The 18,873-nt window shown below is 36.8% G+C and overlaps 1 long non-coding RNA gene across 1 annotated transcript in view; it reads left to right on the top strand.

Moving 5' to 3' along the window:
- LOC309384082 overlaps positions 1-13,820 on the top strand; it is a 126,526-nt gene extending 112,706 nt beyond the window's left edge. The window contains exons 3-5 of the long non-coding RNA XR_014173961.1: positions 3,714-3,841; positions 12,108-12,196; positions 13,398-13,820. This is a non-coding gene — a long non-coding RNA (uncharacterized lncRNA). The remainder of the gene's footprint in view (positions 1-3,713; positions 3,842-12,107; positions 12,197-13,397) is intronic.
- The last annotated feature ends 5,053 nt before the right edge of the window (positions 13,821-18,873 follow it).

Below are 18,873 nucleotides of genomic sequence, written 5' to 3' on the forward strand. Positions count from 1 at the left end.
ACAATATAAATCTACACTTATACCAAGGCCACAACCCCCAGTTTGAAATTAGCAAGTAAAATAAATGGACATTATTTAAACATTTTTTTTATTTTGAGCCACTAGCCTAAATCAGAATACATTTTGAAAGAATTTTAAGGAATAGAAAGATTACTGAAGATGTAGTCCAAATGTTCCACAGGTCCCCATTTTAGTATTTCTTTTGGCCATTGCTTTCAAAATGATTTGCACAAGTTATTATCTAGAAAGCAATTCAAATTGAGATTTCTTGGAGAAAGTCAAACATTTCATACCACAACTAATGATGCTTTTCTTTTCCCTTTGAAATGTGTGCCTGTACATGTGCATGAAAAACTTAATATAAACCTTAAAATAGTCTTAAAGTAACAACTCTTCCAAAGTTAGGGGGAAAAAAGGAAAGGGAAGAATAAGAAGGACTGCAACTCTGTTGATTTGAATAGCATTGTTTTTCCTGAAGGCCTTAAAACCAAAACCAACCAACCAATGTGGCCGTAGCCCTAAAAATATTCTCTACTCTTGATTTATTTTCAAAATGCACATAGTGCTTCAACAACAAACACTGCCATATATGATTGGGAGAACTAACAAACACTGAACTTCACCTAGGTGAGAATTGTGATACTACTTTATGGGTTTCAGAGCCATTGGTTGAGTGAATGGATTTTTCAGCAAAATCTATAGAGAGAGATGAAAAGATGAAATGGAAGACGATTGCCAAGATTAATGTAAGATTTCATTGCCAATGTAATTCACTTAAAATATTAATTGGGAGTTGGTCTTGAGCTTCTAAATGCCATCTATTGGCCTGTTGGAAGATTCCAATAGGAAGTCTCTCCGGGGCACTTTAAATTACACATTGCGATTTTAACATATAGTACCATATTTATAAACATTAGAAAAAAACAAGCTTTGCATTCTTTTGTAGTGGCAGCTGATAGTTATTATGTGACTATATATACTGTTATTTGCCATTTTGATGAATTATTATTGTGCAAGTGACTTTATTTTCCCTACTCATCTTCATAACTTAATTATATACGTGTAGGAAATATATGGAATTTTACAACAGCTTTAATTAATTCTTAGATTTATCTTAAATTGAGCTCTTTGTTAAATGTCAGATATTGTTTATATTTTTACACACAAATGTTATATTCTTTTATTTGTTTGCCTCAGTGCTCACCCAGATGAATTGGGTGATATTTAAGTGATACAAGACAAACCAGGCTCTCCTGGGTCGTTGTTTCAGAAATATTTCCTTATCTAAACAGAAACAAAATCAACACACGTATGGAAAAAAGTGGTGGTGGTGGAGGGACCTCTGACATCCTGTCAGTTTTCCTATTGGGTTTCCTCCTTGTCAGAATCAGGCATACTCTCCCTCCCTCCTTCCTTCCTCCTTCAATATTAGGCAGGTAAGTGGCAATTGCCGGATGGGGCAGCAAGCAAGAGATTGCAAGACTAGCTGAGAAATGGTCCTGGAACGTTGAAAATGAAGACCACATGACTGTAGCAACAGCCCATCAGTGGAGGAGCAGCCAGTAGCACTGAAGCACACACAACTTCCCAAAATTTCATTACCTTGGGACTCATAGGTCCTGGATGAAAATGGTCCTTGACACATTTTGTAAATAAGCCCATTTGAGGTACCTTAATTCAAAATTTGGTACCTTGTGAGGCACCATTTCACCCTGTTAAAGATTATGACAAGGAGAGTTTTAGCACTATGTAGATTTCTCTTGCTATTGAAGGAAATGAACATGCACAAGTGACCAAGTCAGGGCTATCGCCCCTTCGGGGTTGAACTCAGTTCTGCAGATGTCTGTCACCTGTTTCTAAGGAAATGTGCAAGTGTTTGGGAAAGAGAAGAATTGTTATTATGGGAAGCTGAAACCACATTGAACTTTACCCTCACATTGCCTGTGAAAAAACATTTAAAGACAAAGAGAAAAAATCCCCCTTCTGTGAGGAACTAGTGAAAACTCTGCTCTCTAAAATAGTACACAATTGAATGGCTGGAGAAGCAGTTCCATTTCTGGAAAACATGCTCAAAGTCCATGAAGAAAAGAGGATCAAGTGTTACTTGGATAGCCAATCATCTGATAGTATTAAAACTATGCTATAAAGAACACAAAAACTGCCCAAATATCATTTGTTTTGCAGGACACATGGCTTTAATACTGAATTGCACATAGTTGTGTATTGTTGCAATACACAATATTTGTTTATATACTCAAAATAATCTAGATTGGCCTGGCTTTTGTATCATTCTTCTTTTTCTCCCTCTTTTTCACTTAGCAATATAGTTTTGATTAATACTGTTTTTCTCTGTTTGGTTGCTATGTAATATAAGCTGCCATGAGCACACTTTGGAGAGTGGGAAGGTATGCTAAAATCCTATAAAAACCTCAAACACAGCAAATTGGTTCCTAAACTGTATTTGCAGGTCAAATGGTTATTATTATTATTATTTTAAAAAAATCATATTTTCCTCTAGTAGCTACTGGACATAGCTTTAGACATTCTTATTGCTATTTTGTTTTAAATTATTCGGTTAAGGATTCATTTGCACATGCAATTTTTTTATTTGCAGCTTAAAATGACACAAGCTAATTTGAGCTTGTATAAACTGCCCACACATTCTTTCAGAAGAGCAGTGTATAGGCAGATGCTATGTTAAACATTTTGTGGAATTTGTGCAGTGGACCATGGGATGATTTACTGCCAAACACATAAATACTTTGGAGATGAAAATATATCATGAAAAACCAAATCTTTCACCTGGTTGCAGTTTTTTTTTTGCTCTTGAGTGCCAACAAATTGTCAAAATTCCATTACCGACTAGATTTATTCTTGCAAATGTGATATGCTTTCTTTATCTCAGTGTAACTTCACCCTCCACAAAACTGTGCCAACATATATTAAAAGGCAATGCTGTTTTCAGTATTTAATCATTTGCATACATGTTTACAGCCCTATTCTAACCATATCCTTTCAGAGGTCAGTGTCACTGAATTCAAAAGGTTTTCTATCTGGTATGTAAGATTTCAGTCCTAAAGCAAAAAATAAATATCATATAAAACTTAGTTTCTAGTTTGCTGGGTGCCTTGCTCCTGCAATGGTCCAGATTGGAATTGGATCTCTATTCACAGCATGTAAAATATATCCATTTATCCTACCTCCTTGTGATATATTCTCCATCCAGCTTGCTTTCCAACACCAGTTATTTTTTAAAAAGAAAATTATTACCTGAACCATGATTACATTCAATAGAACAAGTATATAAAATAGGTATGCAAAGGGTGCACTGCATTACTTTAAATTTAACATAAGTAAAGCAAGGATAACTGATGATAGGTGAGCCAATTCAAGAAAGATCACAACTGATTCATTAAATATGTATACATATATGTACAAATTATGATACCAAGTATGCAGAAAAAGTGTAAAAAATAATCAGCTAAATAAATAAAGGCATAAGATAAAAAAAGCAAAGGAAATATAGTTAAAACTAGTGTGCTCCGAACAATATACATCTTTGTAACTTTCTATTCTTGCAAATCATCCTTGCTTCCACCACAATCCCAACATTGTTTCATATACTGCCTTTGTTCTTTAAAGTTCTCGCATCTTTTCTTTTCATGATTTCATTTTGTCCATCCAACCAATACTGCACTGATGACACTACCTAGTTTGGATAATGAAACATCTGGAACAAAACAACCATGTTCAGAGAGTACCAAAGACCCCTCAACCATAACTTTCTTGGACTTCCAAGACTTCCTCTTCAGCATCTGAAAGAATTCCTTGGGAAAAGAAGGTTGGTAAGGAGTCAAATAATAATCTGAAGATAAATGTATTTTTTGAATGTTGAGAATGTAAATAGGCAAGATTATATATGGTATAACCTATATGACCTATTGTGGTGTCACCCATGTGATGTCTTATGAACTATTCAACATTTCATAGATAGAAGGCTGTCAAAGTCCTGGCCCTGTATTACCTCTCCATCTTTCTCTAGCAAGTGGCCAAATTACAATTATACCACCATTGGTTAATCTGATTGCAGTCTTTGGATAAGCAGCTTGATAAGACCACAGAGAGAACGCCTTTTGAGCACTGACTGGGAAATGCAGAACATAAGAGATCAATGATAAGTGAATGTGTTGGTCCAAAGCAGAAGTGTTTAGAATAAGTGGCTGCTATTGTGTCCAGGCAAAACAAAGACAAAAGAATATGATGATATGCACTCAAATTATGTGAAAGATTGCTATGTACAAAATAGATGGAAAGGAAACTCTGCCTCTCTTCCCATACAAACTGTTCCATTTCTATCTAAATACTTACGATAGGTCTACAGAGATATGTGGGAGACTGTTGGTAAAGACTTTGGTTCAGTGTATCTAGAGTTCTTCACTAGAAAGTCTGGACAGTTCTCTATGCAGGAAGAAAGGCATGAAAGATGGTGAGCTATGAATATATTGTCAGTGAAAACCTGAAGAGGAACATACTTTTAAAAGGGATATCTTAAAAAACACACAAAGAAAATCATCCTAGCAAGTAAGGAGATACATTTTATTTTCAAATAACGCCCCAAAATCTGGTAGCAAATCAAATAGAATTGCATCAAAACAATCTAGATAAGTCAATTCCAGAGCACAAACAAACTCCCAAATCAGATGATGCAGTTTCTGTATATTGGATAACTTCTACTTAAATTTCATGAGACTATTTTCAACTACCACCCATTGGCTTTTACAAGGATCATTTGACATAAAACTAGAAAGGGAGAAAATATGAGCATAACAACTTTGGAAATAATCCTCTTTGGTCCAAAACCAACACCAGGGCAATTGCAAAGGTGAGCATTCTGACATAAAAAAAGTAAAATATTGCCACAGGAAATTTATCAGCTTCTTAATTCTATTCTATAATGCTTATTTAACAATGCTAAAATACAGCATTGTTAAGAGTTTCAGAAATTTTATTAAATAAGGCTTATGCTTAGAGGTTTTTTTTTCTGTAAGTGGTGAATGAAAGGCATTCTTTTGCCAAAAAGATGTCACATGTTCCCTTTAGTAACTATCCTTCTTAGTTTTTTTAAGTCATTGAAGCAGTTTACTGGGTTTTCCAATAGAACGGGCTACAAGTAGACATTCTTTAATTAAAGTAAACTTATTCATAATGTTATATGGAAAGTAAGCTTTCTCAGATGTAAATGCCAGATTGACAAGCATACTGCATATGAAAGGTGACACAGAATAATAATTAATACTGATTCTACTAAGTTAATTTGTTACAGAAAACAAATATCTAAATCCGCTGCTGTTACAATAGATAAAGGGTGTTGTTGTTGTTAGTCGCGAAGTCATGTCAAATTCATTGTGACATTCATTCGTGGACAACATTTCTCCAAGCCTTCCTGTCCTCACCATATCCCAGAGTCCATTTAAGCTCAGGTTCACTGCTTCAGTGAGTCCATCAAGCCACCTCATTCTCTGTCGTTCCCTTCTTCTTTTGCCCTCAATCTTTCCCAGCATTAGGCTCTTCTCCAGTGAGTCCTTCCTTCTCAGTAGGTGGCCAAAGTATTTGAGTTTCATCTTCAGGATCTGGCTTTCTACAGAGCAGTCAGGATTGATCTCCTCTAGGACTGACTGGTTTGATCACTTTGCAGTCCAAGGGACTCGTAGGAATCTTCTCCAGCATCATAGTTCAAAGGTCTCAATGTTTTGGTGCTCAGCTTTCCTTATGGTAGATAAAGGATAGACCAATTCTTTTTTGTGGATGGAAAGCCACACATTTTAAGATGCCAGGACCTTTGTATTGAGATATCAACAGAAGGGTTCATTTTGACTTTTCATTTTTCTTTTCATTTTACTATCTAGGGAGATAGAATCTTGGAAATGTCTCTCACAAAAACTGGCCAAATATTTTTCTCCTCTCTTGTAGCTGAGCAGAAATGATTTTCTTTCCATCCAGTTTTTCCTCATTTGATTTTTTTTCTTTCTCTCTCCTGGTCTGATCTGACAAAGTCCACGCAGAAAAGGTTTGCTTACCTATTACCTTTTTCACAGCCGAACAGGCAAGCCCAGTTCAGCTTTTCAGCCTCTCTGGTCAAACGTTACCTTCCCAGAAACTGTCATGGCATGATAACAAAGTGAACTGCTGGGTCATTATTGGCATGCAACTTCTCCGGAAGAAATAGTTGCGAGTCATATAACATGAATGGTTGCATGTAGTACAGGGTTCACGACCCTTAGACTTCATGGCATTGAAAAAAAAGCTCAAAGAGGCAAAGAATGCAGGAATGGTAAGGAAATTTTCTGTTATCATTGGATTGGTGTCATAGAAAGCTACCATAGGAACAGCCTTACATATTCTGTATTTCACCAAGCCAAGCCAGGCTTTCAGTGATACACTATTATGTTTGCTGCTTTAAATGCTTTTCTATGTATTCATACTGGCAGATATAATCATCAGGAATATTTGGTTGATAAACTATCCTGCTTCTCAAGATTATAAGTATGAAAAGCCATGGATTTTGAAGGATCTTCTTTGGAGTGGTCTAGATAAAAGAATATTTGCAAAGTACTAAAATGTTTCCTTGTATTTATTCATGTTTTGCATTCATGCACATGTTTCTCAAGCTTAGATTCAGGACCATTTTTGACTTCTATCCAATTTACACAGGAACCCAGAAAACATAAATGAGAAGAAGCTTTATGTATTAGTTTTAGGAAAGATATTTTTCCATTCAGCAATTTAAGAATCATCTGGAAAACATCTTATAATGGATGAGGCAAGCCATGACATCTACAAAAAATATTTCTGCTTCTTATATTTCTCTCTTCTCTGCACTCCATCAAGTGTTTCATACATTCAGATTTTTATAAAGCATTTAGTAAATAGAGACATTCCAGAGATTTATATCAAAATGAAGATGATAACATGCTTTAAATGTGCACATTTCTTTGTTTATATTTCTTGTCCTTTTCTGCGCAGGGCATGTACTGTATATGTGTAAGAGAATATCAGTTTGCTTTGTTATGGCTATCTTGTAAAAGCATATGGAAGAACCTCGGTGGTTTCTTAACCCATAAGGTTTAAGTCAGTTCTTCTGGGTTGGTAGTAGCATACAGGAATAAGTGGGCAATCTTGACAATAGAAGGAATTAGCAGATGGTTGGCCATTAAGATTAGTTCTATTTAGTTACTTCATAAATGAGTTGGATATGGTCTCATTTTAAATGGGGTTGGGGTATAAACTTAAATAGACTAGGAAGAACTCCAGAAGAATCCTTCAAGACTGGGTAAATTAGGATTCAGTGCATGTAGGTGTAAAGCAAATTGAGACAAAGTGTAATTGCACATATATTTTGATCTGAGTATGCTTTCTTTGACCCATTGCAAAGGCAGCCATGGTTCAAATATGGAAGTTGCTAGAATAAAAGGTCAGAGTTCTTTAACTTATAAGACCTCCCAAATTGTACATTACAGTTTTAACAAAAATCAACACAGCTTCTGCCTTGTCCACTTCCTACTTCTTTTTCCCCAGAAGTCCTCTGAAGAAATGCAGCAATTGGCCATGACTAAAGATTTCTTCTACACCATAGCCATTTTTATTTTAAAATCCAAGGTGGCAATGCTACTGGCTGCTAAAGAGATGGGCAAGAAAATCTCCTTCCCTCCCCCCCTCTCTTTCTCTGAATGCCAGAATGAGGGACCTTGGAATGTTGTAATATAAGAGGTTGCAGTGTTCCAAAATATGTAAAGATAAATATTTCCCTGTCCAACCATTTCTGACTTTAGTGCGTAGTGCTCATTTATGTTTCTGGGCCGAGGGAGGCAGCATTGTCCATTTTCTGTGGTCATGCAGCCAGCATGGCTGTACATCAAAGACACACAGAATGCTGTTACTTTCCCACCAAAGTGGTATCTATTAATCTACTTACATTTGCAGTTTTCAAACTGCTACGTAGGCAAGAGTTCATCATACCAAAATATATGTGCCATACCTAAAATACATATATTGCCATACCTAAAATGTAATGAACATAGATTGAAAATATAAATATTCTGGTGGAATCTGGATTGCTTAATGGTTAATAATGAAAGCAAATTTAGGTAACACAAATTTGGTGTTATAAATTATGAGGGAGAGAATTTGAAATATGACAACCATACTTGGTTGTGTGCAACAGTATTATTAGTGCAACTATCTTTTTAAAATAGTTTTACAATAATACAATACAATAGTAGAGTTGGAAGGGACCTTGGAGGTCTTCTAGTCCAACCCCTGCCTAGGCAGAAAACCCTATACCGTTCCAGACAAATGGCTATCCAACATCTTCTTAAAAACTAACAGTGTTGGAAATTAACAATTTCTGGAGGCAAATCATTCCACTGATTAATTGCTCTCACTGTCAGGAAATTTCTTCTAAGTTCTAGGTTGCTTCTCTCCTTGATTAGTTTCCACCCATTGCTTCTTGTTCTGTCCTCAGGTGCCTTGGAGAATAGCTTGACTCCCTCTTCTTTGTGGCAACCCCTGAGATATTGGAACACTGCTATCATGTCTCCCCTAGTCCTTCTTTCTCTTAAGCTAGACATACCTAGTTCCTGCAACCGTTCTTCATATGTTTAGTTTTGATTGCCTTTAAAAAAATCTTTTTCCAAACAAAAAAGAAAGATAGAAATAAAAAAAGAAAGAAAGAGAAAGATAGAAAGATTGATTTATTTTTAAGCTTTTCAGGCTTCTTTCATTTAAAGAAAAAATAGAAATCATCGGGGAATGGGAACAAGTTTTTTAAAATTATGCATGGTGTGAAGGAAGTGGAGATAAATTATTCTTTCTCCCTGTCCCATAACATTAGAACTCTGGGTCAACAGCAAACCAAAGGAAGTGCTTCATCATTCCAGACATACTTAATTTATAAAATTCCCTGCCACCAAATGTGGAGATGGCCTATGGGAGTTCAGTTAGCCATGAGAGGAGTAGCTGTAAATCAGGAGAATCTCCAAGTTTCAGATTTGGCCCCTCATTGATAGTGCTTCCCCATCAAGAGACAACACTGGAACTGGTGGAGAACTACGAGTAACAAAGAGCAGTTCTATTTTGCCTTGGTTCAACTTTAGCCTGTTTTGTTCCAGCCTGTCTCCAACAATTTCAACAGATCATGACAAGGTTTTAACAGAAACTCTAGCCCAGCAGGGTAAGAAAATATGATACAGACATTAATGATAACAGCCCCTAAAGAAAAGGTTTGTTTTCTCCAGCAGTTTCATTAGATATTAACAGAATAGAGAGAATTAAGCCATGCAGTACCTACAGTGGATTCACCATCTGATTTCTTATCTCTCACAACCATTAACTAAAACTTCCTACTATGAAAGGCATGGAATCACTCTAAAACTGTGCCTCCAATACCCGACTCTCAAAGCAGTCCAGAAGAAAGCCAAACTTAAAAGGATCCATACTTCATGTTGCTATATAAGACAAGGAATAAAATGCATGATCTGTATTTCCCAAATCTTTGACATTTCAGGAGAAGAAATTCAGGCATAGATGTCTGATTATCTATCTACTGTTTTATGCCATCATAGTCATTAAAATGGGCCAGTTCTATTTGGCACCACTGCTTCCGTCTCAACTGGCCCACTCACTGCAATGTTCAATCAATCAGAATAGAATTGGAAGGGGTTTTGGAGGTCTTCTAGTCTAACCTCCTGCTCATGCAGGAGACCCTATACCTTTTCAGATAGATGGTTGTCCAATCTTTTCTTAAAAACCTCCAGTGATGAAGCCCCTACAACTTCTGAAGGAAAGCTCTTCCACTGGTCAATTGTCCTCATTGTTAGGGAGTTTCTCCTTAATTCCAGATTGCTTCTCTCCTTGATTAGTTTGGAAAATAAATTTACCCTCTCTTCTGTGTGACAGCTCCTCAAATATTTGAATACTCCTATCATGTCACCCCTAGTTCTTCTTTCTCTAGACTTGATTCAACTCCCCAGAGAATGGCTTCCTCCTCACTGCCTTTGTTCCTGTCAAAGTATACACCTCTCACTCTTTCAACTTATTTCTGAATTCAGTTATTCATCTGCACTTTTTTGCTACTTTTTTATTGGTCCTTCTATTTCACTCCAGTGAATCCAATTTCATCCCCTAATTTTGGGGGGCTTTTGAAAGTCACTTGTATTTCTTTATTTTCTTTGTCTTGTGAGATTTATCCTATTTGTATTCCTTTTTCCCCCGTACTATTTTCCCCTCAAATTGATACCTAGTTTTCAAACACCATATGAATTCTTCCTCCCCTAGTCAAGTGAAATAACCCCAGTTCTATACTCAGTTGGTTTTACATATTCTGAATTTGTACCTACAGAGTAAGCTAAAAGTATGAGAAAAAAAGTTTTTCCATGGGAAGGCTAAATACTTGCTTGGCAACCATACTGGAAATTTAATTTGAAAGCTCTTCAATAGGTAGAAACATATTATAGAAGTATGGACATGAGTATATGTTTAGATAGGATGTGTGCATTTTATTACTATTCTTAAATGAGAGTCACAAACTGACCCATAGATCTATCAATGGGCCCTAAAAGCTATCCTAGCAAGACTGTTGCAAGGCTTATTGAGAGAACACCAAAGACCTCTGAAACCTCCAAAGACCACACTGCTGTCTAAAAATGTATGGATAAAATAACACTTAGAACACAGGAAGCCAACATTTGTATATCTGTGTTGGCTGATTGCACCAGTAGAGGCTAAACCAATTTCGTTGTATACTTGATGTACAATGACAATAAAGGCTATGATGATGATGATGTGCTTTGTAATCATGTAATCATCTTGATCATGATTTATTTATTGCTCACACTTATATAGCCTTACATCTCACAAACCTGACTTTGACAGATGAACGTCAATATTATTTTTAAAAAGTTTAGAACAGAGCATCTTTGATGTTACAAAAAGCGTAGCCATCTTAACTTGAGGTTCTCACTCAGAAACACCTTTACAGAAATGAAAACTTTGTTTTTCATGAGACATTGATGGATGATGACTTTCACAATCTAATGTGGATAAAAGTTGCTTTAATATAGGTTTTGGGCTTTGATCAGTGATTCCCAATGATTGCATTTTATGTACTGTAGCTTAGCATATTTCTTAAAAGGCAAATCATGTTTTTTTGAGATGGAAGCTAGATTGCAAGGGGTCATCATAATGAAAATCAATAGTATAATATTCATGATCAGCCGATGCAAATATTTATGCAGCTAAAGTCATTAGGGGACTTGTCCATTTATTTTCATATGGCTAATATCCTTCAAAACCATTCAGATTGATTTTTTCCCTCTGGAACTTTACGATTTTTCACCATTAGCAGGTAATTTCAGCTTGCTTCCTCAAAGGATCTTATTTCTATATGAGTATACATAAAATTAACTTTGTTTCAAACCTTGAAGAACCACATTGTGTCATGGAAGTTCTACTATGCTGCTCTGGATAGGCTGTGGTTTCATAAAATTGAAATAAAAATATTTTGGTTACTCCAGTTTCAATTGAGAAAAAATCCAGAGGAACCTTACAGTGGAAAAACAGTGGCTTGTACCTTGCTCTACTTGCTAATCTTCTGAACAACCATCTTTTCCCCCTAACCCTTTTGTACTGCACTTGAAGCCAAAGGTTTTGGGAATAGCAGCTTTCTAATTAATCCTCCTATCTTCAATTCTTCTCAGTAACATTTTTCCTTTACTTCTCCCTGAGCTGCCACATCAGCTGCATCCAGACACGGACACCAAGAACTGTGTGAAATAGTTCACGAACGAAACATTTTGCATGTACCTACTTGTTCTGTGCTTCTGAGATGTCTTTGCAAAAGCTTCATTTCCTGATCCCAGCTTCAACTAAAGATGAACTTCAATAATTGAAAAATAAGGCCATCTCAATATTCATATTCACTTGGATAGAAATATACAGATTTTTTAAACTGAAAAAGAATGTATAATTGGAAGGAATACACTTGATGAATTCATTTATTAATGCTGGTCTTTAAAAGTCTCAGTTGTTCAATTTATCCTTCCTATCCACAGAAGAGGACTAGAAATAGCAAGCAGTTTGGTGCAAATGACCACTGTCTTTGCAAATTATGTTGATCGGCTTTCTGGGAACATGGAACTAGGTAACTTTGATGTTATATTAGCAAATATGTAAAAGAAACTTAGTTGAAGTTGTGGAAATAACAGTGATACCAGGAGACATAATTATATTAATTATCATCCCCATCCTCCTGTATTGCTTTCATAGTTCCCTTCATCACACAAATCTTCTAAATTAATAATTAGAAGTTTATTTTAATCCATTTTCTATTAAATCTATTAAGGGTTTCTGGTCTTTTATCAAAGTAGTTGTAGTTCCCTTCTTAATGAAACAAGTAGTTTCATTAAGGAAACTGAAGTTGAGTGTAGTCAAACATGTAGCTTCTATTTCATAAAAACAAACATTAATAATTTCATAATAATAATCAAAGTAAGATTTCATGATGGGAAACTGATGTGCGACAATTTCTTAAAACAGAATGAGTAAAATTAAGCATGGCAAATAATTTTTATGAGGGAAAAGATGGAGAATAGCATTAGAAAATTGTGTAGCTGCACAATAAACTTAGGGACCATCTGAAAACAAAAAAGGACAATGTGGTAGATGAAAATAGAGCCAAATTATTGTGGAACAATGCCAATTGGTAGCCTGAATGAATTATCTGAGATTAATAAATTATCAAAGAACAGTAAAAAAGCTTGTTTAGATTTAATAACTTCTTTAAAAAAATCTCTAAAGCACTTGCTCAGTGAAGTTGACAAAATGTGAATGAGTAACAAAGAAAAGTTCCCACCATCAGTCTTTCTTGATCGGCATCTATTCTTTTGTCAGGCTAGCCTCTTCTGCAGTTTCAGGACATAAGAGGCTTTAAGTCCAGATATAAACTCTCAGCATCAGAGGCAGGCATAATGAGATCTGCATTTGACTTTTCAGAGATATTGTTTGGACTTGTCTCCCGAGTATCTAAAATGTCAAATTTCTTAGCCTGGTCTTTCTCTTAGGAAAATGACCTCTCAGATTGCCTCAACTAGAGTAGCAAAATGGCATTTAACAGAAACAATTATTCAATTAGAAAAATGTCTACCGTGCAGAATAAAATATCAGGTTGGTGACTCCACTTATGAACAAGATGTTAGAATAACAGTCGATTGAAAACTGAATATGATTCATCGGTATGATGTATACAATTGAAAATAATTCCGATGCAATGCTAGGCTGCATCAACTGAACTAGAGTTTCTAAATCATGGAAAGTGGTCATTCCATTTTGTCTGCTTTGCCCAGGTCACATCAGCAGTACTGCATCCAGTTCTGGACATCACACTTTAAGAAGGATTTAGACAATCTGAAACAAGTCCAAAGGACAACAAGGATGATCAAGAATAAGTCCTGTGAAGACTGACAGGAGGAGCTGGGCATGTTTAGCCTTGAAAAGAGGAGAGTGAAGGAAGATATGACACTACTCCTCAAATATATGAGAGAATATTACACATTTCTATCATTTCAGAATGCCGGATTTAAAAGGAAGAGACATCTTACAGTTATCATTAGAAATAGCAATTGAATAGAAGAACCAGAAAAGCAGTGAATTTCCACATGCATCCAAGATGCTTTAATATTCCTGACTCAACTGAGGATTGAACTTGATGGCTTCAGTGGCCGCTTCCATCTCTATCATTCTGTGATTCTAAAGTTATTATTATTATCGTTCTTTCTTTCCTTTCATTACATAGTAATATTTAACATTGAGGCAAGAATCCTTTTTTTCTATTTTGTATGAGATTTAAAGTGAGGTTTTCCTACATGGTATACTTAGAGAACTTCCCCAAATTGTTGGAGATTATCCCTATCAATGTGAAATCATTTAACAGAGCCAGGATTTCCCTCTTATTCACCTTTTTATGTCTGATCTCATTATGAGGCAAACTTTTTTTTAAAGACTTCTATTGTTCTCTGACACAGCCACCCTGAATCTTGCCACTCTTTTTGTGACGGTAACAACAATAGGAAATTGGCCTTCCTCCAAGTTCCAAGGAGCTTCCAGTGTAGTAAAAGTGAAATGGAAACGTTGTCACTTGAATGGTAAAGCTGAAGAAAATTACTCAGTCATTAGGCACAACCACTAGTGTGTAATCGAGATCACCAGTGTAAGAATGGAACCTAAATTCTGCACAGAAAAGTCTTTAATTTTAGAACGCAACAGACACACCCTATAAATTTTATTATCTCACAAGTGACCTGCATTTTACCTTTCTGAATACACTTTTATTTTTTATGGCACAGTCAGCACTCTTTGTGCACTTTTTAAAAGAAAATAAAAACACCTCTAAATTCCTGAAATTGAGGAGGGGAAGGGAATGCAGCTGATATTCAGGATGATGCCTGGGTTTTGGTGCCAAGACATTGGATTTTCTGTACTCTGGAGAGACTGATGAACGAGAGAGAGGTGCAAGGGGGAGGGAGGGAGAGGAGATAGAGAGAGAGAAGGAGGGGGAGGGAGGGAGAGAGAGGGGACAAAATATGGCACTTCTGTTAATCTTAAACATTTATCTTCCCCCATCATGCCAATGAGCAAACCTTTTTTTATGCTATCCTTGATCCTCAAGACATGTATTAGAGGAGAAACATGGTGCTTCCATATCGTATCTTAGATTAAGAGTCATTGAGAGACATGCTTTCATTACTGTGACAGTCGTGTCAAAAAGAATTGATCTATTGTCAGTTCATCCAACCTAACCATATTAATGGACCTTTCAGACATGCCATTGTCCTCATTTGTTTCTTTCATGGCTATCAAAGCAACAATAGAAGGTAGTTATAAAACTCTGGGGACTGCGCATATTTTCATTAAGAGAGTCCATGATAGCTCTTTGGGGTGCTTACAACAAAGTAAGAAGAGAGGGTAGACCGGGGGTCGGCTACCTGCTGTTCCCGAGCCACATGCGACTTTTTCGGCCTTTGCTGCAGAGAAAGGGAGAGAGAAATGAGAGAGAGCTGGAGGGAAAGAATGAGAGAGGGGGAAAAGAAAAGGAAACAGAGAGAAAGGGGAGAGAAAGAAAGAAAGAGAGGGAGAGAAAAGGGAGAAAAAGAAAAATGAGAAAATGATGGAGAGAATGAGAGAGAAAAAAGAGAAACAAATGAGAGAGAAGGGGGAGAGGGAGAGAGAAATGAGAAAGGAAAAAGAGGCAAAATTGAGAGAAAAGGGAGAAAAAGAGAAAGAAAGAAAGAAAGAAAGAAAGAAAGAAAGAAAGAGAAAGAGAGGAAGGGAGAGGGAGAGGAAAAAGAAAAAAGCAGAAAGAGAGAGAGAGAAATGGAGAGGGAGGGAGAGGGGGGAGGGAGAGAGAAAGAAAAGAGAGAGAGAGGGGGGGAGATAGAGAGACCCATTTGCCGCAGAAAACACCTGAAGTTACAAAATCCAGATAGACGTGGCTGGGGTAGATCATGTGACTGAGTGTGGGTGATGTTGAGTCGACCACGCCCACCCAGGTTTTGTGGCTCCCAATGTTTTCTGTGGGAAATGGGTCCAAATGGCTCTTTGAAGGTTGCAGATCCCTGGGGTAGATGAAAGAAAGGGAGTAGTGTTTCAACAGGCCTGAAACTTTGACTGCAACTTTGTAGTGTTTTGGGTCATTATTATAAGTGGTTGATTGTGATTCTGTACCTTGAGCCCCCTTTATATGTTATGATTTTTGAGGCTGTCTAAAGATGTTTCAAGAAAGCAAGGAGTGGACAAGCCCACTGCTGCTACTGGTGTCTTTTCTTTGATCAATAGAGAAGACAAAACAGTGAAACAATGTGGGATCCCAAAAAAAGAGGAGGAAAAAAAGCCACTCAACTAACTCCTTAACCTCCAGAGGGTGAGAAATAGCAGTAAAAAATAAATAAATATAGAGGAAGGATAAGTTTGAAGCAATGGGGAATAGGGGAAAAAGTCCAAGAAGAGTCAACTTTGTGGTAGCAGGGTGGGGAGAGGGAATGAATGGTTTAGTAGTGCCAAAGATACCTAGAACTTATATGCAGAAAAAGCTGAACATTTTTTTACAGCAAAAAAAAAAAAAAAAAAAAAAAAAAAAGACTTGCAGAAAACTATTGTGGCAAGCAAAACATACAGCTTCCAGCTTCTTAACTTAGAGAAGTTAAGTGGGCCCCTTCTCTTGCAGAACTAGTAAAAATATTTATTTTTATTTATTTATTTTGTCAAGCATGTATTAGACAACATATATAAGTATAAACATGATTTTGGATAGATGAAATGGATATGAATAAAAATGAACATTATGACAGGGACGGTAGGCATATTAGTGTGCTTATGCATGCCCCTTATTATGCACGCCCCTTATGAAGGAACATTTGACGCCCAAGTCAATCTTGGCTGCAGAAAGTTTGAAAAGGCAAATAGGTGGGGTGGTGTAAGAAAAGAAAGATAGCATTTGCCATGTTAAGAGTCACGACAACCTCCCTCCCTGCCCCAATATACTTCAGAAGAAGAGATAGAGTCCTCCGAGGCAACAGACTATGGACAGCAATTTACTAAGGTGAAATAAAGCACCATTATTCCCTTAGGGAAGATTCCCTCAGATGTGCCTTATGTTGAGAAACAGAAAGAGAAAAATGCCTTCAAATCAACCTCAAATCCTGGTAGCTTCATGGAAACATTAATGCAAATTTCTTGGCAATAGAACAGGTGGCTTCCCATTGCTTTCTTTTGGGATTTTTTTTTATTCCTCAGCCTTGGAATTTCCTAATGGTATGCCACCCATATACTAATAGAGCCTAGTCTGCTCTGATTCCATAGCCAAAATCAGCCAGTACAACATTCTGAGAATTATTAGGGTTTAGCTGGCTGATATTAATTGATGTATTTATTTGTTTCCTACTTTTATTATTTATATAAATAAATCAGGGCAGTGAACATATTCAACCCACCTTCCTCCTCCTATTTTCTTCAAATCAACAAAAACCTGTGAGGTGGGTTGAACTGAGACAGAGTGACTGGCCCGAGGTCACCCAGCTGGCTTTCATGACTAAGGCATGACTAGAATTCATAATCTCCCACTTTCCAGCCTCCTGCCTTAACTATTAGACCAATTTGCCTTTCCCCCCTCACATATCAATTGCTAGGTTACATCAGTTAGCTGATACATCTTACAATGTGTTGTCTCCAAGCCACATTCATTGTTTAATTAACATCTGCCTTTAATGGGCAGTCCTTCCTCAAGCGATGTTATCTAGCCAGTTCCTGCAAGCTAGTTGACTCTTTTTCACAAATTCTAAGCAGAGGTGGCCAGCAGCAGTCAAGCATCTCTTATGCATTTGAATGGGAATCAAATCTATGGACCCAAATTCCCTGAAAAGTTTTGGATATTTCTTCAATGGCAGGAATTGGGTATGTCAAGTCTAGTGAAAAGAAGGACTAGAGGTGACCTGATAGGGCTGTTCCAATATTTGAGAGGCTGTGTCACCAAGAAGAGGGAGTCAAGTTACTTTCCAAAGCATCAGAAGGCAAAACAAGAAACAATGGATGGAAACTAATCAAGGTGAGAAGTAACCTGGAATTAAGGAGAATTTTCCTAACAGTGATAACAGTTAACCAGTGGAATGGCTTGCCTTCGGGAGTTGTGGGTGGGTGTTCCATCATTGGAGGCTTTTAAGAAGGGACTGGATAGCCACTTGTCTTGGAATGGTGTAGGGTCTCCTGCTTGAGCAAGGTGTTGGACTAGAAGACTCCCAAGGTCCCTTCCAACTCTGTTATTCTGTTATTCTTGTCATTCGAGCCCAGAAGAGCATGAAACAGAATATTCTTCCTCTTTTGCTTGGATAACTATCCCTTGGAGAGGGACAACCCCCAACCCCACTAGAGGAAGCTGTTTCTGAGTGTGTGGGCCCCAATTGCTTCCTCTGCTCAAGAACCAATTGTTGCATAATTTAAACAACACTCCTTTCCCTTCTCACACTGGTCCATTAAATCAAGTGTTTATATACCTCAGAACAGTTCATTTTCAAAGGTTGGTTACCAAATCACAGGAGAAAACACATTTGTGATTGTTTACTTCCCCTGTCCTGAACATTGTGTTTTTATGGAGCATATCATAGCTCAGAAGAAAATTGTACTACTAGCATCAAATGTCTTTTTGTACCATAAAATTGATCATGAAAATACGAGGAAATAATTGAAACCACTTATGTGGATATTTAAGTTTATGAGCATCTGACAGGCTGATATAGCAGACTAGATCTTGAATCCCAACTTTAATAAAACTGAAAATGAATACTCCAATACAGTGCTGCAATGACTCCAGTTGCTATTATATCCCACTGTAGAGCTTTTGAAAGATTGCAGCCAATTGACATTATTCTAGTTTGCTTGTTATTCCTGCAATGTTGGACTCACCCATTTAACAATTCACTCATAAGTGCTTCTACCATTATATCTCCCTCTGCAGCCTGATCTTTTGTTGGCTGAATTTATCAAGAGCCTTTTTTCTTTGTTATGTCGTACTTGCAGTGATGATATTAATATGGAGAAACTGTGCAATATTACCCTTTACATAAAGTACAATCCCTAAGCCACCAAAGAATTGTTCCAGTAGTGTGATGGGCAGCGTATAAATTTAATAAATAAATACAATAAATGGATAATTTTGGACTACAGGATTGCCTTTACAACCCGTTTCCCTCTATTGCTGTTTTGGATGATGAGATACACTATCTGGGAAAGAAATAGAGACCAGTTCTCCATGTGATGACCATCATCAACAAG

Source organism: Natrix helvetica, assembly GCF_964273705.1.
Source record: "Natrix helvetica genome assembly, chromosome: 1".
Taxonomy (NCBI): domain Eukaryota; kingdom Metazoa; phylum Chordata; class Lepidosauria; order Squamata; family Natricidae; genus Natrix; species Natrix helvetica.